Here is a 17,502-nt window from a genome sequence, read left to right as displayed (position 1 = left end):
CTTTTAAGTTTCATTAACCTATATTGTAAAGACATTTTCTGTCTTTTGTTGTTTTAAAAAAAATACTTTTATTTAGACATTGTTACCTTGCCTAGTTTATTTTAAAACACTGCAGTAAATACTGTGTAATATTATGCATGTGTGTATGACATATGTTAGGCCAAACCCAGATGCTAGTTGGTGCCGCACTGTGTGGGTGGGTATGGTCAGCTAGCATTATATCAGAAAGGGCTTTACATGTTGCTACCACAAGCCAACCTCTTATTTCTATTTTTGTCCATATTTGATCTTTTAGCATATTGGGTATCAAAAATGGATTTTTATTGGTGAAAGTGGTATCTTGTTAACTTACGTAATGTATGTTAGAAATGGGCTCTCATTGATGACGTTTTAAAGATATTTAGGATAATGTGGATTAACTGAAATTACTTAGACCCCATTTCCTAATCTTGCATGAATAGGGTGTAAGAATGTAGTTTCACCTTTAACTAAGCTCTTAGAGATGTGTTTTTTGCTAAGCCTAATATCCACCTGTAAACTCTGGATTCTGTCAACTCTATGGAGAAAGTTCCTGTCTCTGGACTGTTGGGTGTTTGCTTCTAGTAAACCTTTCAGGAAAGTCATGTTTGCAGCCTCTGAAAGGCTAGAGAGCTGGGATTTTTCTTAAGCCTGCAGGACAGGTCATATGGATTGTTTTTGCTCACTTGCCAATAAATGCTTAGACAATAAATGTCTGTCTGTGGAAAAGAATTGGGATTGAGACCTCAGATTTCTCTGGCAGCTATAGTTACCTAGCAAAATAACTTAAAAGTTGTATTTGACTCAGGTGGCTTTGGTCAGTTTTCTACAAATCATATTGATTTGTAAATTTTGAAGTCATAACTCTGAAGCTATCGTTAGTAAAGATTGCAGAATTTCCTAAATGAACATAGCACATCTCTGATCAATTGGACAGGGAAAAAAAAAAGAATAAAGAAACTGAGTATCTCCAATGATGGCTGTATTTAAAATAGCTCTCATGATTTAAAGTAGTAACATGTTATCTTGAGTTAGTATGATGACATTTAAAAAATGTACTTAAAATATGTCATTATATCCCTTTTCCTCGTGGGCTAGTCTCGATTCATATAGGGATTGTGCTCTCCTTCTACCTTTACAACTATAAGCGGACTTGTTCAGGACTATCCACTGCTCTGTTAATGATCAGCTCTGAATAGAGTATGCTTCATGAGTTGCAAGCCAGTGTTCTATTACTAAACTGTCATAATTGAAAACGCAGAGAAGCCCAAGAATAAGCTTATTTTCTCTTCCATAATTAAATCATTGCATTCTATGTATAATAGTGAACTATCAAAGGGTAGATGGGAAGAAACAGAATTCCTGACAATCCATGTAAAATTAATATAAACTCTAATACTGCAAACATTATGTGAATGTTACTATTTTAAGTCATGAGAACCAGTTAACTTTGCCATCATTTGCCCCTAATCTCCAAATAATGTGACTCTATTTTTTATAACACTGGGGTTTCTTTTTGGACTTAATGTGTTTTTTATATCTATTTATATATTCATCTGTAATTCGATTTTTACTATGAAAACTTTCAAATATAAGGAAGAGTAGAGGAGTTAGTATAATAACCTTCTACCATACTTAGATTTAACAGTTATAAACATTTTTCTGTATTTGCTTCATCTCGTTATTTTTGCAGTATTTAAAAATAAAGACAGACATAACTTTCACTTGGAAATGCTTCAGTATGTATCTTTCAGAAATATAGACATTTTCCTATATAAACATAGTTCCATTGTTACTTCTAACAAAATTCTTTAGAATTCCTTAATATTGCTAATAACCATTCCGTATTTAAATTTGTCCATTTGCCCTCAAAATGTGTTTTAATGCTGGTTTGTCAAACATGGATCCAATCAAATAATACACATCACCTTTATTTTGTACCTCTCTTATGTATCTTTTAATCTAGAACAGGGTCTCCTTCCTACCGTTTCCTTCCCCATGACTTCGTTAAACAGACAGGTCCAGTGTTCCTCTATGAGGTTCTTACTCCCTCATTTTCTAATTGCTTTCTTACGATGTCATTTAACTTGTTTCTTTATTGCTAGTATTTCCTCTAGAAGATCCAAAGGCTTGATCATAATCCATATTGTATCACATCAGGTGGCATATATGGTCTAGTTGTTGCCATTATTAGTGACTAGCAATTAAGATTGATCCCTAGGTTAGGTTGGTGACATCTGATTCTTCCATTGTAAAGTGAATATTATATACTTGAGATAGGCAGGAACTTCGTGGGGAGACACTTTGGCACCATGTAAATATCAAAATTCTTATCCCTTCACTTAGCAAGTTTAGCATCCATTAATTGTTCATACCTGAATCAGTTATCCCCTTGAGGGTTCCAAGTTGTTTTTTTTTTCTAGTTCTATTATTTCATCTACATTTATTTGCTGGCATTCGTCTAAAAGAAGAACTTTTCCTCATTAACCGATGTTATTTGGTTACCCTGAAATACATTTCCTACTAAAGAGGGAGGATAAATGCTTAGTTATTTCCCTTTAATTACTTATTTCAGCTTAAGAGCTGGTGGTGATAAATGAGTTGTTGCTGTTATTGGTGGTGATGTTTTTGGTTTTCTTTTTTTGGCATTTTCTTTTTTGAGTATCAGTATTTGCGACTTAGAAATTTTTCATGTGTTGCAGTCAGTTGCAGTCATTTTTCTTGTTGATGTTTAAATTGTTCCAGATTTGGCCAGTGGGAGTCCCTGATTGCTATGTAGTTTTGACATGACCTCATTAGTCTTTAAAAGCTTGCTTATTTTCTCACACAACATGATGTAGCCTTCCTGGTACATTCCTTTCCAAGTCCTGAAATCAGCATTTCCCCATGGAAACCTGTTTTTCTTTTTTTGGTGGGAATGGTATTTAGAGACCAAATCTGGATGCTACGCATGCTCATTGATAATGGGGTATCTTTGCTTCTTGACCTTTTCAGTGGAAAGAAGTAGAAAATAGAGATATATAAGCATATGTGTGTGTGTATGTTTAAATAAGATCATATTGATATTTCCATTTCAAGATTTTAGTAAACTTTTAATTTCAAAATATTTTTTAATTTATAGAAAAGCTGTAAAGATAGTCCAGAGTTCAGATATACCCCTAACCCAGTTTCTTCTGTTGTTAACATCTTATGTGGCCATGGTACATTTGTGACAATTAAACCAACCAATGTTGGTACATTACTATTAACTTAACTCCAAACTTCATTTGGATTTCACTGGTTTTTCCACTAAGATCCCTTTCAAAATACTACAATACATTTAGTCTTCATGTCTGTTTAGTCTTTTCTGATTTATGATAGTTTCTCAGTCTTCCCTTGTTTTTCATGACCTTGACAGTTTTGAGGGGTACTGGTCAGATATTTTGTAGAATGTCCCTTGAGTTGTTTTTTTATGTTGTTTTTCTCATGGTTAGACTGGGACTATGTATTTTGGAGACAAAAATCTCAGAGGTGAAGTGCCTTTCTTATCATATATCACTGGTGCGTGCTATCATATTTTTAAGGTTTCTCCACTGTGAAGTTACTTTTTCCTCCCCTTTCCATATGCTATTCTTCGGAAGCAAGTCAGTAAATGCTGCTCACTCTTGGGAGAGTGGAAAAATTAAGTTCCGCTTCCTGGAGGGGGTGGTATTTACGTAAACTACTTGGAATTCTCCTGTAAAGAAGAATTGTCTCTTCTCCTTCATTTATTTATTTCATCATTTATTTCTACCAGTATCTACTATTGGCTATTTATTTTATATCTTGGGTACTATGTTATTTATTTTGTTGCTCAGATTGTTTCAGCTGTGGCCACTGAGAGCTCTTTCAGTTTGGCTCTTGTGTTCCTTTCTTTGACTCCCCTCCCCCCCTTTTTTTGAGTACTTCCTTACTTTTTGGAACTATAAGATGTTCGAGATTCATCTTATATTTTCCTTGCCCTAGTCCCAAAATCAGTCATATCTCTCATGAGAGTGGTACCAGAAAACAGGATCTGGGTTCTCACTGTGCTTGCTGCTCCTGAGGTGTCACTGCCTCTAGGCCTTCTCAGCCAACAGACCTAGGAAGTATGTGCATCTATACTACCCTGTGTATACACTGTATCTATAATTGTTTCTGTATCCATTTGCATCTGTATTAAGCTAAACAGGAGTTCGTACTGATGTCTGACTCTAATGCAGTACACATTGGTTCATTCTAGCCTTCCTTCTTCTTCTTGCTTGGAAACATTCACTTTCCAACAGTGAGAAACTTGTCTCCCACCGCCCATCCATTTATGTATTTGTTCAATCCCAGTGTACATGTAAAACAGCCTCAGAATTGTTAGTTTGTACCCCTGTTCCAATTTAACTTTAACAGTACAGAATGTTTACTTAACATCTTTGATTTCTATACTCAAATTCAAAGATAGAACATATTTTTGAGAAAAGACTTACTGGTCAAGACCAGGAGTTGGCAAAATTTTTCTATAAAGGGCCAGTTAGTAAGTATTTGAGGCCTTACAGGCCACAAATGATCTTTGTTAAATTTATCTGTGTGTGCATGTGTGTGTCTATATTATATGATATTATGTTAAATTTATATTACATTTTTAAATAAAGAAAAAGGTACAGTGCAGGTATTTACATTTTTTTTGCATTCAGTTTCATTCTCTTTATTTTGTTAGCTTGTTACAGTTTTTGATTCTGACATCCAACATATTAGTGATCAGTCCTTGTTTTTTGCCAGTTGCAAATTTGCTAAATGTGCAGTAGATTCTTATTCAGTTGACACCTGTTGAATATGGCAGAGTCAGATTTTGGTATGCCATTGGAAGCCTTTCTTTATTTTCATATTGATCTGTTAAACGACCTTTTAGATTCAATTGTTCATTCATATGAGAATCCATACATACCTAATATTCAGCTAAAATTTTTCATGACATTTTTGTCACCTCTCTACGTTATTCCTATATCATCTGCCAAGAAAACTTGAGGGAGTTTGTTGAGTGTCTTGAAGATATAAAAGCACAGTATGCTATTTTCACACCATCTCCTCATGTGTACTAGCAGATGTCAGAATTTAACTGATATCCAGCAGGCAACCTGCTGCCTATCCACCAGCATCCTAGAATAAGGGTGTGTCAAAGAGGCATTCACACACAAAGGACTCCCATAGCCGTTCAGGAGGGGAGACACAAGTCCTAAGTATAGGAGTGAAACTGAGGTAAGGTGTTTTGAATTCTGGGTCCCTCTGATGAATTTCTCCAAAGGACTCTGTTGCTGTAGTATTCTTGGCCTTGCTCTCACTCCCCTGGGACACGTTAAAAAGACTGATGTTGTGTTTTCTTTTTTTTTTTTTTAAAGATTTTATTGTTTCCTTTTTCTCCCCAAAGCCCCCCAGTACATAGTTGTATATTCTTAGTTGTGGGTCCTTCTAGTTGTGGCATGTGGGATGCTGCCTCAGCATGGCCTGATGAGCGGTTCCATGTCCGCGCCCAAGATTCGAACCGGTGAAACCCTGGACTGCCGCAGCAGAGCACACGAACTTAATCACTCAACCACAGGGCTGGCTCCTGCTGTTAAGTGTTTTCTTGATCTACCAATATAAAAATCAGATTTTTCAAAATGCTTTTCTTTTGTTGTTGTTCAACTTCTTTCTGATGCATGTTCCATTTTTAGTGTTTTGAAGTCTGTTTAATAATTTGTTTTGGACTTTTGCCCAGCATCAGTATTAGATTTTTGTGTGTCTAGTTTCTGAAGTCTTCCTTTGTCCCATTTAGTGAAAATTAGTACCACATTTTCTCTAATCCAGCCTTCTAGTCACCTTTTCCTTTCTCTCTGTTTCCTCATGGATTTTCAATAATTATATATGTAGGTTCAAGAGTCAGCATCCTTAGGCTCACAGATTCTTTGGATGTATCCTCTATGTAAAAAAATGTAGATGGAGTAAAATTTTTCATAAAATATTAAGAATTTCTGGATCGTTTAGATAGCCCAAGTTAAGAATTTCTTTTTTTTTCTTCTGCTTAATCTCCCCAAATCCCCCCAGTACACAGTTGTATATCTTAGTTGCACATCCTTCTAGTTGTGTCATGTGGCACGCTGCCTCAACGTGGCCTGAGGAACAGTGCCATGTCTGTGCCCAGGATCTGAACCGGTGAAATCCCAGGCCGCTGCAGTGGAGCGCGTGGACTTAACTGCTTGGCCACGGGGCTGGCCCCAGGAATTTCCTATCTTCTGCCCATTTAAAAATGGCTAGATACTCTCTATTCTCTTCTTTTTGACATTTTAAGTAATCAAGTAACACATAAATTATGTTCTCATACAAAAATCAAAACATCACAGACAAAACTAAATTTCCTTGATTATCTTCATTTTAATCTCTTTCCCAGGTGTTATGACTGTTTTTTCATTATGGTTTATATTCTTTGAGGTTTTTCCATGCAGTTATCAACAAATGTGTGTGCCTATCAAAAACCAGTATATACTATATTTGTTTTCATAAATGGTATCACATGGTTGTTATTCCATAATTTGTTTTTTTCCCCAACTTTGCAATATTGCTTAGAGATTTTTGATATTGTACATATATACTACTGTATTCTAAGTGCTGCAGAGCAGACCGTGTGTAACTTACCATAGTTCAGTGGTTTTGAAACGTTGTTAGTAGGGTGCCGGAACTGTCTGAGGGCTTGTTAAAATATTCAGTGCTGGACCTCACTTTTACAGTTTAGACACACTGAGAACCACCACACTGATAAGCTCTTCTGTGATTGATGGGCTTTAGGGTTGTGGCCACTTTTTCACTATTACAAATAAATGATTAGTTTGGAATTTATAAGCCAGGTGTTTTGCTTTAATTTCTGGGATCATTTAGTCAACCATGTATTATTTAGTCAGATGTGACACAATTTCATAGACAATACATATTGATTTAGTATTAATTATATTCACTTGTGAGAAAATTGTTTGTAGTTTTTATTACCATACGATATGGTTTTCAACAATTTGTTAATCATTTGTGTCAAATGTTCAACCTTTTCAAGTGGATGAATTCTGTTTTTCATCAGGTGTTTCTTGCTTTAAAATTACAATTTTTACTTGACTCATAAATGTTAAAATAAATTTCCAGGGCCAGCCCGGTGGCATAGTGGTTAAGTTTGCATGCTCTGCTTCAGCGGCCTAGGGTTTATGGGTTCAGATCCTGGGCATGGACGTAGACACCACTCATCAAGCCATGCTGTGGCAGTGTCCCACATACAAAATAGAGGAAGATTGGCACAGATGTTAGCTCAGGGGCAGTCTTCCTTAAGCAAAAAGAGGAAGATTGGCAACAGATGTTAGCTTAGGTCCAATCTTCCTCACCAAAAAAAAAAAAAAATCCATTTCAGAAATTCACCAGATTCATAATTGAAAACAAGGTTGTTTTTGGTCATGCACTATAGAAACTGTCTTCCCAAAGCCATTTTGTGAATGAGCACTTACCAGAACTGCTCAGCTGTATGGATAACTTTCAGTGTGAAGTGATGGCCCTGCATACTTTAGTAAATTCTGAGACTTTGCACATTACAGGTTTTTCAAACTGGGGTTTATGGACATATTCTTAGGGGTTCATGAATTCCTTTCCTTAATTTAAAAATTTCGATTTTTATTTTGACAATCATTTGTCTTAATCCTAATGTCTGCATTTGTTTACCTTTGTGTTTAAAATCACTTGGGCCCTAGTGCTGCTTTCACTTTCAGTTTCCATGGCCTAATGGGAAGGGAGCAGAGACATGCTTTGTGCATAAGTGACGCATTGGCACCAAGTGAAAGCTTGTTTTGTCATGAAGTGATATATGAATAAAGTTTTCACAGTGGTTACCAAAGAGAAAATTGGTGGGAAAATTGAGTGATCGCTGGAACCCAGTAAAATAGGCATGTGTTACAGCAGGCAAAAAGTATTCAACTTGTTGTTCTAATGGCAGATTAGAGGACTTTGGTAGAGGGATATAATTAATTTGTTCCATGGTAAAGAAGTGTTTTTCATTCTGTATAATATTGTTTTAGCAAACATCTTATAATTAATTTGAATTTTATTGCTTTTGTTTTAGTATCTACTTTTACCATCACCGCAGTCTGCTTTCCATCACCCTGAAAACAAACCTCATTCCTACTTGCAGTCTCTCTCCATTTCCACCTCCAGCAGCAACTAATCTAATTTCTGTCCCTATAGATTTGCTTTTTCTGGACATTTCATATAAATGGAATCATACAACATGTGGTCTCTTGTGTCTGGCCTTTTTCACTTAGCATAATGTCTTTGAGGTCCATTCATGTTATGGCACACATCAGCACTTTGTTCCTTTTTATGGTTGAATAGTATTCCGTTTGTGTTTGTGTGTGTTTATAAATACGTAGCATATTTTGTTTGTCCATTCACCATTAGTGGACATTTGGGTTGTTTCCACTTTTTGGCTCTTGTGAATGGTGCTATGAACATTTGTGTACAAGTCTTTGGATTGACGTGTTTCCATCTCTCTTAGGCAGATACCTAAATTGGGAATTGCTAGGTCATATGGTAAATTTATGCTTAATATGTTAATAATCTGACAAACTGATGTCCAAAGTGACTGTACCATTTTACATTCCCACCAGCGGTATACATATAAGAGTTTCAGTTTCTCTACATTCTCACCAACATTTGTTATTGCCTTTTTTTATTGAGTTCATAATAATTTATAACATTGTCATACATTTGTTGTGCATTATTTTTTGTCAGTCACCATATATATGTGCCCCTTCACCCCTTGTGCCCACCCCCAACCCCCTTCTGCTCTGGTAACCACTACACTGTTCTCTTTGTCTGTGTGTTAGTTTATCTTCCACATATGAGTGAAATCATATGGTGTTCATCTTTCTCTGTCTGGCTTATTTCACTTAACATAATACCCTCAAGGTCCATCCATGTTGTTGTGAATGGGATGATTTTGTCTTTTTTTTAGGGCCGAGTAGTAGTCCATTGTATATATACATATATACACACAATGGAATAAGAAGATGTGATATATATATCTACCTATGTATCTTTATCTTTATCTATATATATATATCACATCTTCTTTATCCAGTCATTAGTTGATGGGCACTTGGGTTACTTTCACTTCTTGGCCATAGTGAATAATGCTGCAGTGAACATAGGGGTGCATAAGTCCTTTGAATTGTTGATTTCAAGTTTTTTGGATAAACGCCTAGTACTGGGATAGCTGGATCGTGTCGTATCTCAATTTTTAGTTTTTTGAGAAATCTCCATACTGTTTTCCATAGTGTCTGTACCAGTTTGCATTCCCACCAGCAGTGAATGAGGGTTCCCTTTTCTCCATATCCTCTCCAACATTATTCCTTGTCTTGGTGATTATAGGCATTCTAATGCGTATAAGATGATATCTTAGTGTAGTTTTGATTTGCATTTCCCTGATGATTAGTGATGTTGAACATCTTTTCATGTGCCTGTTGGCCATCTGTATATCTTCTTTGGAAAAATTTCTGTTCATATCCTCTGCCGGGTTTTTGATAGGGTTGTTTGTTTTTTTGTTGTTGAGTTGTGTGAGTTCTTTATATATTTTGGAGATTAACCCCTTGTCAGATGTATGTTTTGCAAATATTTTCTCCCAGTTGATGGGTTGTTTTTCTGTTTTGTTCCTGGTTTCCTTTGCCTTGCGGAAGCTCTTTAGTCTGATGAAGTCCCACTTGTTTGTTTTTTCTTTTGTTTCCCTTACCTGAGTAGACATGGTATTCGGAAAGATCCTTGTAAGACTGATGTCAAAGAGTGTACTGCCTATATTTTCTTTTAGGAGTTATATGGTTTCAGGTCTTACCTTCAAGTCTTTAATCCATTTTGAGTTAATTTTTGTTTGTGGTGAAATATAATGGTCTACCCTCATTCTTTTCCATGCAGCTCTCCAGTTTTCCCAATACCAGTTTTGAAGAGACATCCCTTTCTCCATTGAATGTTCTTGGCTCCTTTCTCGAAGATTAGCTGTCTGTAGATGTGTGGTTTTATTTCTGGGTTCTCAGTTCTGTTCCGTTGACCTGTGTTTCTATTTTTGTACCAGACCCTACTGTTTTGATTATTATGACTCTCTAGTATATTTTGAAGTCAGGGATTGTGATGCCTCTAGCTTTGTTCCTTTTTCTCAGGATTGCTTTAGCTATTCAAGGTCTTTTGTTCTCCCTATGAATTTTAGGATTCTTTCTTCTACTTCCATGAAGAATGTCATTGGGATTCTGATTGAGATTGCATTGAATTTGTAGATTGCTTTAGCTAGTATGGAGATTTTAACTATATTTATTCTTCCAATCCATGTGCATGGAATATTTTTCCATTTCTTTATGTCATCATCAATGTTTTTCAGTAATGTCATAGTTTTCATCGTATAGGTCTTTCATCTCCTTTGTTAAATTTATTGCTAGATATTTTATTCTTTTTCTTGCCGTTGTAAATGGGATTGTATTCTTGAGTTCTCTTTCTGTTACTTCATTGTTAGAGTATAGAGTGAGAGTATAGAGTATAGGGTATAGAAATAGAGTGTAGCATTGTTAGAGCTAAGAAATATGCTGAAAGCCTGATAGGGGTTCCTTTGTAAGTTATTTTTTTCTGCCTTGGTGCCCTTAGTGTTTTTTCTTTGTCATTGACTTTTGCCAGCTTTACTCCTATATGCCTTGGAGAAGGTCTTTTTACATTGTTATAATTAGGAGTTCTGTTGGCTTCTTTCACTTGTATTTCCAGCTTCTTCTCCAGGTTTTGGAAGTTCTCAGCTTTTATTTCTTTGAACAGGCTTTCTGCTCCATTTCCTTCTCTTCTCCCTCTGGAATACCACTTATCCTTATGTTGCACTTCCTGATTGAGTCGGATATTTCTTGGAGGATTTCTTCATTTCTTTTTAGTATTTGTTCTCTTTCCTCCTCCACTGGAAGCATTTCTATATTTCTGTCCTCCAGACTGCTAATTCTTCCCTGCATAATATCAGCTGTTATTTAGGGAGACCAGATTTTTCTTTATCTCATCCATTTGTGTTTTTCATCTCTGACATTTCTGATTGGTTTTTCTTTATAGTTTCAATCTTATTTGTGAAGAATTCCCTCCGTTTGTTAATTTTGTTCATGATTTCATTGAACTGTCTATCTTTATTTTCTTGTAACTCAAGTTTTTTTTATGATAGCTATTTTGAATTCTCTTTCATTTAGATTATAAATTTCTGTGCCTTCTGGGATTGATTTCTGGTTACTTGTCGTTTTCCTTCTGGTCTGGAGCATTAATATATTTCGACATGCTGTTCGATGGTATGGATTTGTGCCTCCACATAGTGATAGTGTGTCATCACAGCTTCCACCTGCTGCCTCTGGGTTGGGGTAAAGAGCTGTGTATTCTGAGCCTGCTGCAACCTGCGGCTCACTTGATCACAGCTGCTGCTTTTCTATTGTACATGCTGTGCTCTGGCTGACCAGCTGAGCTGGAGCTCCAGAACAGGGGAGGGAACTTTGTTTTGTTATTTGCGATCCCAGAGTGTTCTTTCTCTGCCCTCACTATCTGCTCTCTCCTGGGGTGCTGGCTTGAAGACACCCCCACAATAGTTTAGCTGCCACTGTGTGGGTCTTTCCCACGGGCTGTGAGGGAACTTGGAGAGCGTAGTTGTTCCTGAGGAGACCTGCCCCTCCCCGTTCTTCTCTCAGAGCCATGCGTGGTCTCCCTCCCTGGGTTGCTGCTACTGGGGGAGGCAGAGGAGATCCCATTACCTCCTTCCACTTCCACTGGGGGGGTACAGCACCTCCACCTTCAGATGTATGGCTTCCTGGGTCTCTCACACATCTTCTGTAAATGTCCTCTGTCGGTATACGAATGTCCTTCTTGTTGTATCTTAGAGGGAAGAGTCTCAGGGAAGAAATTACTCCACCATGATGCTGATGTCACTTCTGTTATTGTCTTTTTGATGATAGTCAATTCTTTGGGTGTGAGTGGTTGGTATTTACTTTTAAATTCACTGTGACTATATAGATTTTTAAGAGTTGTAAGTATAAGGAGCCTAGTTATATGTTCATACTCAGTTGAATAATACTATAATAAAAGTTATTTATTACGAAGTGATCTCTAAATATATTTTCTCATCAAAAGGAAGGAGTTATTACTCAAATTTGAGAAACACTGACCTGAGGCATCAAGAAGAATTTCACTTGTGGAACAGTCTTCGAAATATATTGAGTCAAAACCACAATATAGAATAGTATATAGTTTTTAAAAAAAAGTTTGGAAAGAAACAATATCTACTTTTTGCTTGTGTAAACATAAAATATTCTTGGAAAGGTACACAACAAACCAGTTACACTGGTTGTCTATGGGGACAAAAACTGGTTATCTGAGGGACCAAGGTGGGAGGAAAATAAATTTATTTGCCCTCTTATATCTTTTGAGTTTTATCCACTAGTTGTATATATTACTTATATAATATGGAAATAAATGTTTTTCTTTTGTTGAAGAACACAGAGATATGTTCTGTTTGCATAATAGTTTATTGAGCTTGGCTGAGTTCTTTATGTCAGTTAATTCTCATAACTGCCCTGTGTCATAGGTATATTTATTGTCCCTATTTTACAGATATGGAAATGGAGGCTTAGAGAGATTAATTAACTAGCTCAAGGTCACACATAAGTGATAGAACAGGGATTTGAATACAGGCATTCTAACTGTAGAGCGTGTACCATTAATTACTGTGTTAGACAAAAGCACTGAAAGGATTGAAGCCATGTAGAATAAGGGCATCAGAAACAGTCAAGAGTGTGTGTATTTGCTTAAATCCATTTATGTATAAGCCATACTCATCTCAACATTTTATTCACTGCCCATGCCAGATAAGTGAAGTAATTTTAGCTTTTAGGGAAAGTTTTTTTCATTAGTTTACAGCTGACATTTATGCAGCATAATAGTTCATTCATTTAACATAACCATGTGTAGATGAGTGATTTTTTTCAGGTATTTATACTTTGTGTGTGTGTGTGTGTGTGTGTGTGTGTGTGTTATCAGTTAGTTCTGAAAAAGAAACTGAAGATGGACAAAGATTCCCTTTGCCATATTGGATCTATGATTTGTGTATGAGTTGATGTGTAATGAAGCAGAGTTAGATAAATTTCAGTAATCATGTCATTGTAACTCATTTCACTTGGATAATAGCTCATTAATTGAATTCAGATTAATAACAAAATATTTTTCATTGAACTTTTTATAATTATTAGTGAAGTGGTAAACTTGGTTAATGAGTGTCCTTATTAATATCGTTTTCTAAACTATTACGTTTTGCACCTTTTAGAGCAAGAAACCATAAAGCCATGTGACTTTTTTCCCTGTAGATTCACTGATCAGTGGCATCATTGATTAGGCTCTACTTGAGATGCAAAATAGAATATTAAATCCATCTAGCTACTTTAGTTTTGCATAATAAGGTTTTATTTGTTAGTAACTAAACTTGGATGTCACCATAGAAAAGAAAAAGTTGAAAGGTAAGATGCCTTCAGTTGTAAAATCACTAGGTTAGTAAAATCAGAAATCGTTCTCAGGTATGTCAGGATAGTCCTGAGGATGACAGAACTTTATTGCACTTACTAACTGGAGAGGAGGTGTTGACTTGGTCTGTACGAAACTCAATGTGGGACCATGCGCATCACCAGAAAGCTTTAATATGAGATGAAAAGGTATGTGGGAAAGCACAGTTAATCTTTTTTGATATATGCTGTATACCTGAGTATATTTTCTCCTTCTCTGATATCTTCACTGTAAAATTATATAAGCTTAAGGATGATTTTTTGCTTAGTTTCCTGGGTTTCTGCTGCCCTCTGTAACTGTTATCACATTATATAATTTGTGAATTTTATCTCATTAACTAAAAACCAGTGACCTCTTGGATTGTGTCTCAGCTCAGATATTAGCTCCTCAAAGAGACCTTTCCCGGCCATCCCTTCAATAGTACCTCCTCTCCCCAGCTTCCCACTCTATCCATTGCCCTGATTTGTTTTCTTTATAGCACTTATTATCATCAGAAATGATCTGTTTTGTACATTTGTTTACTTGTATTCCAGTACCTGGGATAGTGCCTGGCATATAGTAGGAACTTATTTATTAAATAAGTTGTAAATAATATAATCTTTTCGTATTTTTCTTCAAAAATTTCTTGTTGTGTAGAATGAAAGACCATTTTCACCAAGATGTACCTATCTTTTCAAAAAGAAAGGAAGCATAAAGATTTCTTTTCCTGGAAGATCTAAAATGTTTGGCTTAAACCCTATCAGTTCAGGGCAAATAAGGAACAGGCAGCTCTTGAAATCTATGGCTCTGCAGTGTTGGTGATGCATTGGGCATCAGGCTTTAGGCTGATCTGTTTAGCTCTTTGAAAAAACAAAAAACAGGACTTACTCTCAAGAGAACTAGTTAATGAATTTCATTGCGTTTTATGATTTCCATTCATTTTATATTAAAATTGATTGCCCCTAGCCGTGATTTCCATGTTTGGAAATGGCATTTGCAGTTCTTTGCATATATCCACCAGTTCCTCCTTTTGATTAAACGGTTCCAGAGTTCGAAGGAAAAAACACTTTTACCCAGTATTTCACCTTCCTGAGTGAATCCTAGATTCAGAAATTTAGAAATTTCTGTTACTAGAAATCAGAATGGATGTCAGTGCTCTAGCCATTGGGCATGATACAATGTCTTCTCTGCCATTTTAGCTGAGCTTTTGTCATAACTGTCAGTTATAGTGGGGATGGAGGAAATGTCATTACTTTCCCACACTTCCGTTGAAGTATTTTTTTCCTCTGTTTCCATAGCAGACTGATTTATGTAAAATTCATTTTACAACTAAGTATTACTATAGAGTCAATGTGCATGATGGGTAAGAGCGTGGATTCTGAGTCATATAAGTCTGAATTTGAAGTCTTTCTTGGGCAGTTCACTTGCTGTATGACTAGGCAAGTTATTTAATCGTTTTGAAACTTGGTTTCTTTGCCTGTAAAATAGAATGAACAGTATCCATTTCCTTGGCTCGTGATAATGATTAAATGAGATAACATATGCAAAGTTTGTGGCACAATGCTTGGTGCTTGGTTAAGCGCTCAGTAAATATTAGCTCTTGTTATCTTAGTATTCAACATGAAGGAATTCCAGTATACAGACTCTCACAAGGTGCCGTCTCTCATATCTTTCAAGCATTATTTCCTGTCACTGAGTTTTTGTTAGTATCATAAGATTGGATTGTACCTCTAAAAATTCAGACTGCTGGTTAGGCTGTTATCTGTCCTGATTTCGATTTTAGGAGTATTGGCTATCCAATTTTGATTCTCTATTATCTCTTCTCCATTTCCCTTTTCATCTTTCTGACCCAGTTTTCTTGATCTTTTTGTTTGTTTGCTTTTTTGCCACAGTCTGTGAAAATCCCGTAATCCAATCTACTTTACTAATTTCTTGCTGTTTTAATTCAGTTCCTTACTGCTTTTAATGCACTTTTAAAAGTCACGTTTATTCATGTATTATTTGTATACAGTAAAATTCTTCTTAAAGTTACAGTTCCATGAATTTTTAGAAATTCCTACAGTCACATTACCAGCACCATAGTCAAGATATAGAACATTTCCATTACCCTAAAAAGTTCCCTCCAACCACTTTGTAATCAATCTCTTCTCCTGACATGCAAACAACCACTGATCTGATTTTGTTGTTGCCTCTTTCAATAGTTTTTTTGCTTTGTATTGCTATGTAGTTTTCCCTTGTATGAATACACTACAGGTCATTTATCTGTTCACCAATTGATAGGCATTTGGGTTGCTTCCAGGTTTTAGAGATTATGAATGAAACTGCTGTAAATATTTCTGTATAGGTTATTTTGTGGATAAATGTTTTAATTTCGTTGGACAAATACCTAAGAGTGAATTGCTGGCTCGTATGAAATATTTGTTAACTTTATAAGAAATTGCATAACTTTTCTAAAGTGGCTTTACCATTTTACTCTCTTAGCAGCAGCATGTAAGAGTTCTAGTTGCTTTACATCCTTGCCTGTACTTGGTATTATCAATATTTTAAAAATTAGCCATTTTTTTGTTGTGTAGTGATACGTAATTGGGCTTTAATTTGAATTTCCCTGATAACTAGTGATGTTAAGCATCTGTTTATGTCTTTATTTGTTTTATGTGTATCTTCTTTGGTGATGTGTCTGTTCAAATATTTTGCCCCTTTAAAAATTGGGTTATTTTTCTTGGGTTGGTGAATAAAATTCTTTATAAGATTTGTGTATCACAAATATTTCCTCTCAGTCTGTGGCTTGCTTTTCATTTTCATAATAGTATCTTTTGAAGAGCAGCTTTAATGTACTTCTAAATATTGTTTTCTATCCTTGCCTATTTTCTGCTTATGTTGTTATAAACCATGTTTTCTTGGAAATTTCTTTTTTTTTTTTCAAGATTGGCACCTGAGCTAACAACTGTTGCCAATCTTTTTTTTTTTCTCCTGCTTTTTCTCCCCAAATCCCCCTAGTACATAGTTGTATATTTTAGTTGTGGATCCTTCCAGTTGTGGCATGTGGGATGCCGCCTCAGCGTGGCCTGACGAGCAGTGCCATGTCCAAGCCCAGGATCCAAACTGGCGAAACCCTGGGCTGCTGAAGCAGAGTGCGTGAACTTAACCACTCTGCCACGGGGCTGGCCCCTCTTGGGAATTTTTGAAGATAGAAAGATTTTCTCATATTTATTAAAAAAAGCAGTTTCCAAAAAAATTCCAATTTTGCAATATATAACTTACATATGTATGTTTTCCAATTACTAGGGGAGGTTTGGAAGGTTACATCTTGGGAATGGATGTGTATTATGTGAGGGAAATGAGAAACTTCCACTTTTTACTTTTACATGACTTGGCAAGACAATATTAATTGCTTTTATAATTAGAAAGATGTTTTATACTTCAGAAAACAAAAGACATCATAAACAGAATTAAAAGACATTATAAACTCAAAAAGAGGTGAACTACATCTTGAAAGCAGTGAGCTACTATCCATAATGCATAGAGCTTCTATAAATCAATAAGGAAAGGGATATTTGAAAATTAAAATTGGTCAAAGGAAATGAATTAACAGATAATAGCAGAAGAAATACAATTGGCCAATAAACATGAAAAAAAGATACTCACCTTCACTAACAATCAAAGAAGGAAATATTAAAATGCCTGTGAAGTACTGCTTGTCCCCTCTAAGACTGGCGAAGAGGAAAAAGATCTATTCTGTCCAATGAGGGGAGAAGGCAAAGATGGCATCTCAGTTACTAAACTTTTTTTCCACAGAACGATTTGATAATGTCTATCAAGATGTGACGTGTGAACTCTGATGGCAAGATTTAGAGAAACAAGTATTTCACGCATTGTTGGTGGGAGTATAAATCGATACCATTTTATGGAGGG

At 35.8% G+C, this 17,502-nt stretch overlaps 1 protein-coding gene across 1 annotated transcript in view; it reads left to right on the top strand.

Moving 5' to 3' along the window:
* Nucleotides 1–17,502, top strand: part of WDR70 (WD repeat domain 70) — a 287,917-nt gene that overhangs the window by 53,049 nt on the left and 217,366 nt on the right. The window lies entirely within an intron of this gene.

The sequence above is a fragment of the Equus quagga genome, chromosome 9, assembly GCF_021613505.1.
Source record: "Equus quagga isolate Etosha38 chromosome 9, UCLA_HA_Equagga_1.0, whole genome shotgun sequence".
Classification (NCBI taxonomy): domain Eukaryota; kingdom Metazoa; phylum Chordata; class Mammalia; order Perissodactyla; family Equidae; genus Equus; species Equus quagga.
The sequence above is the reverse complement of the archived record's forward strand: the minus strand, read 5'-3'. Positions and strand labels throughout refer to the sequence as shown.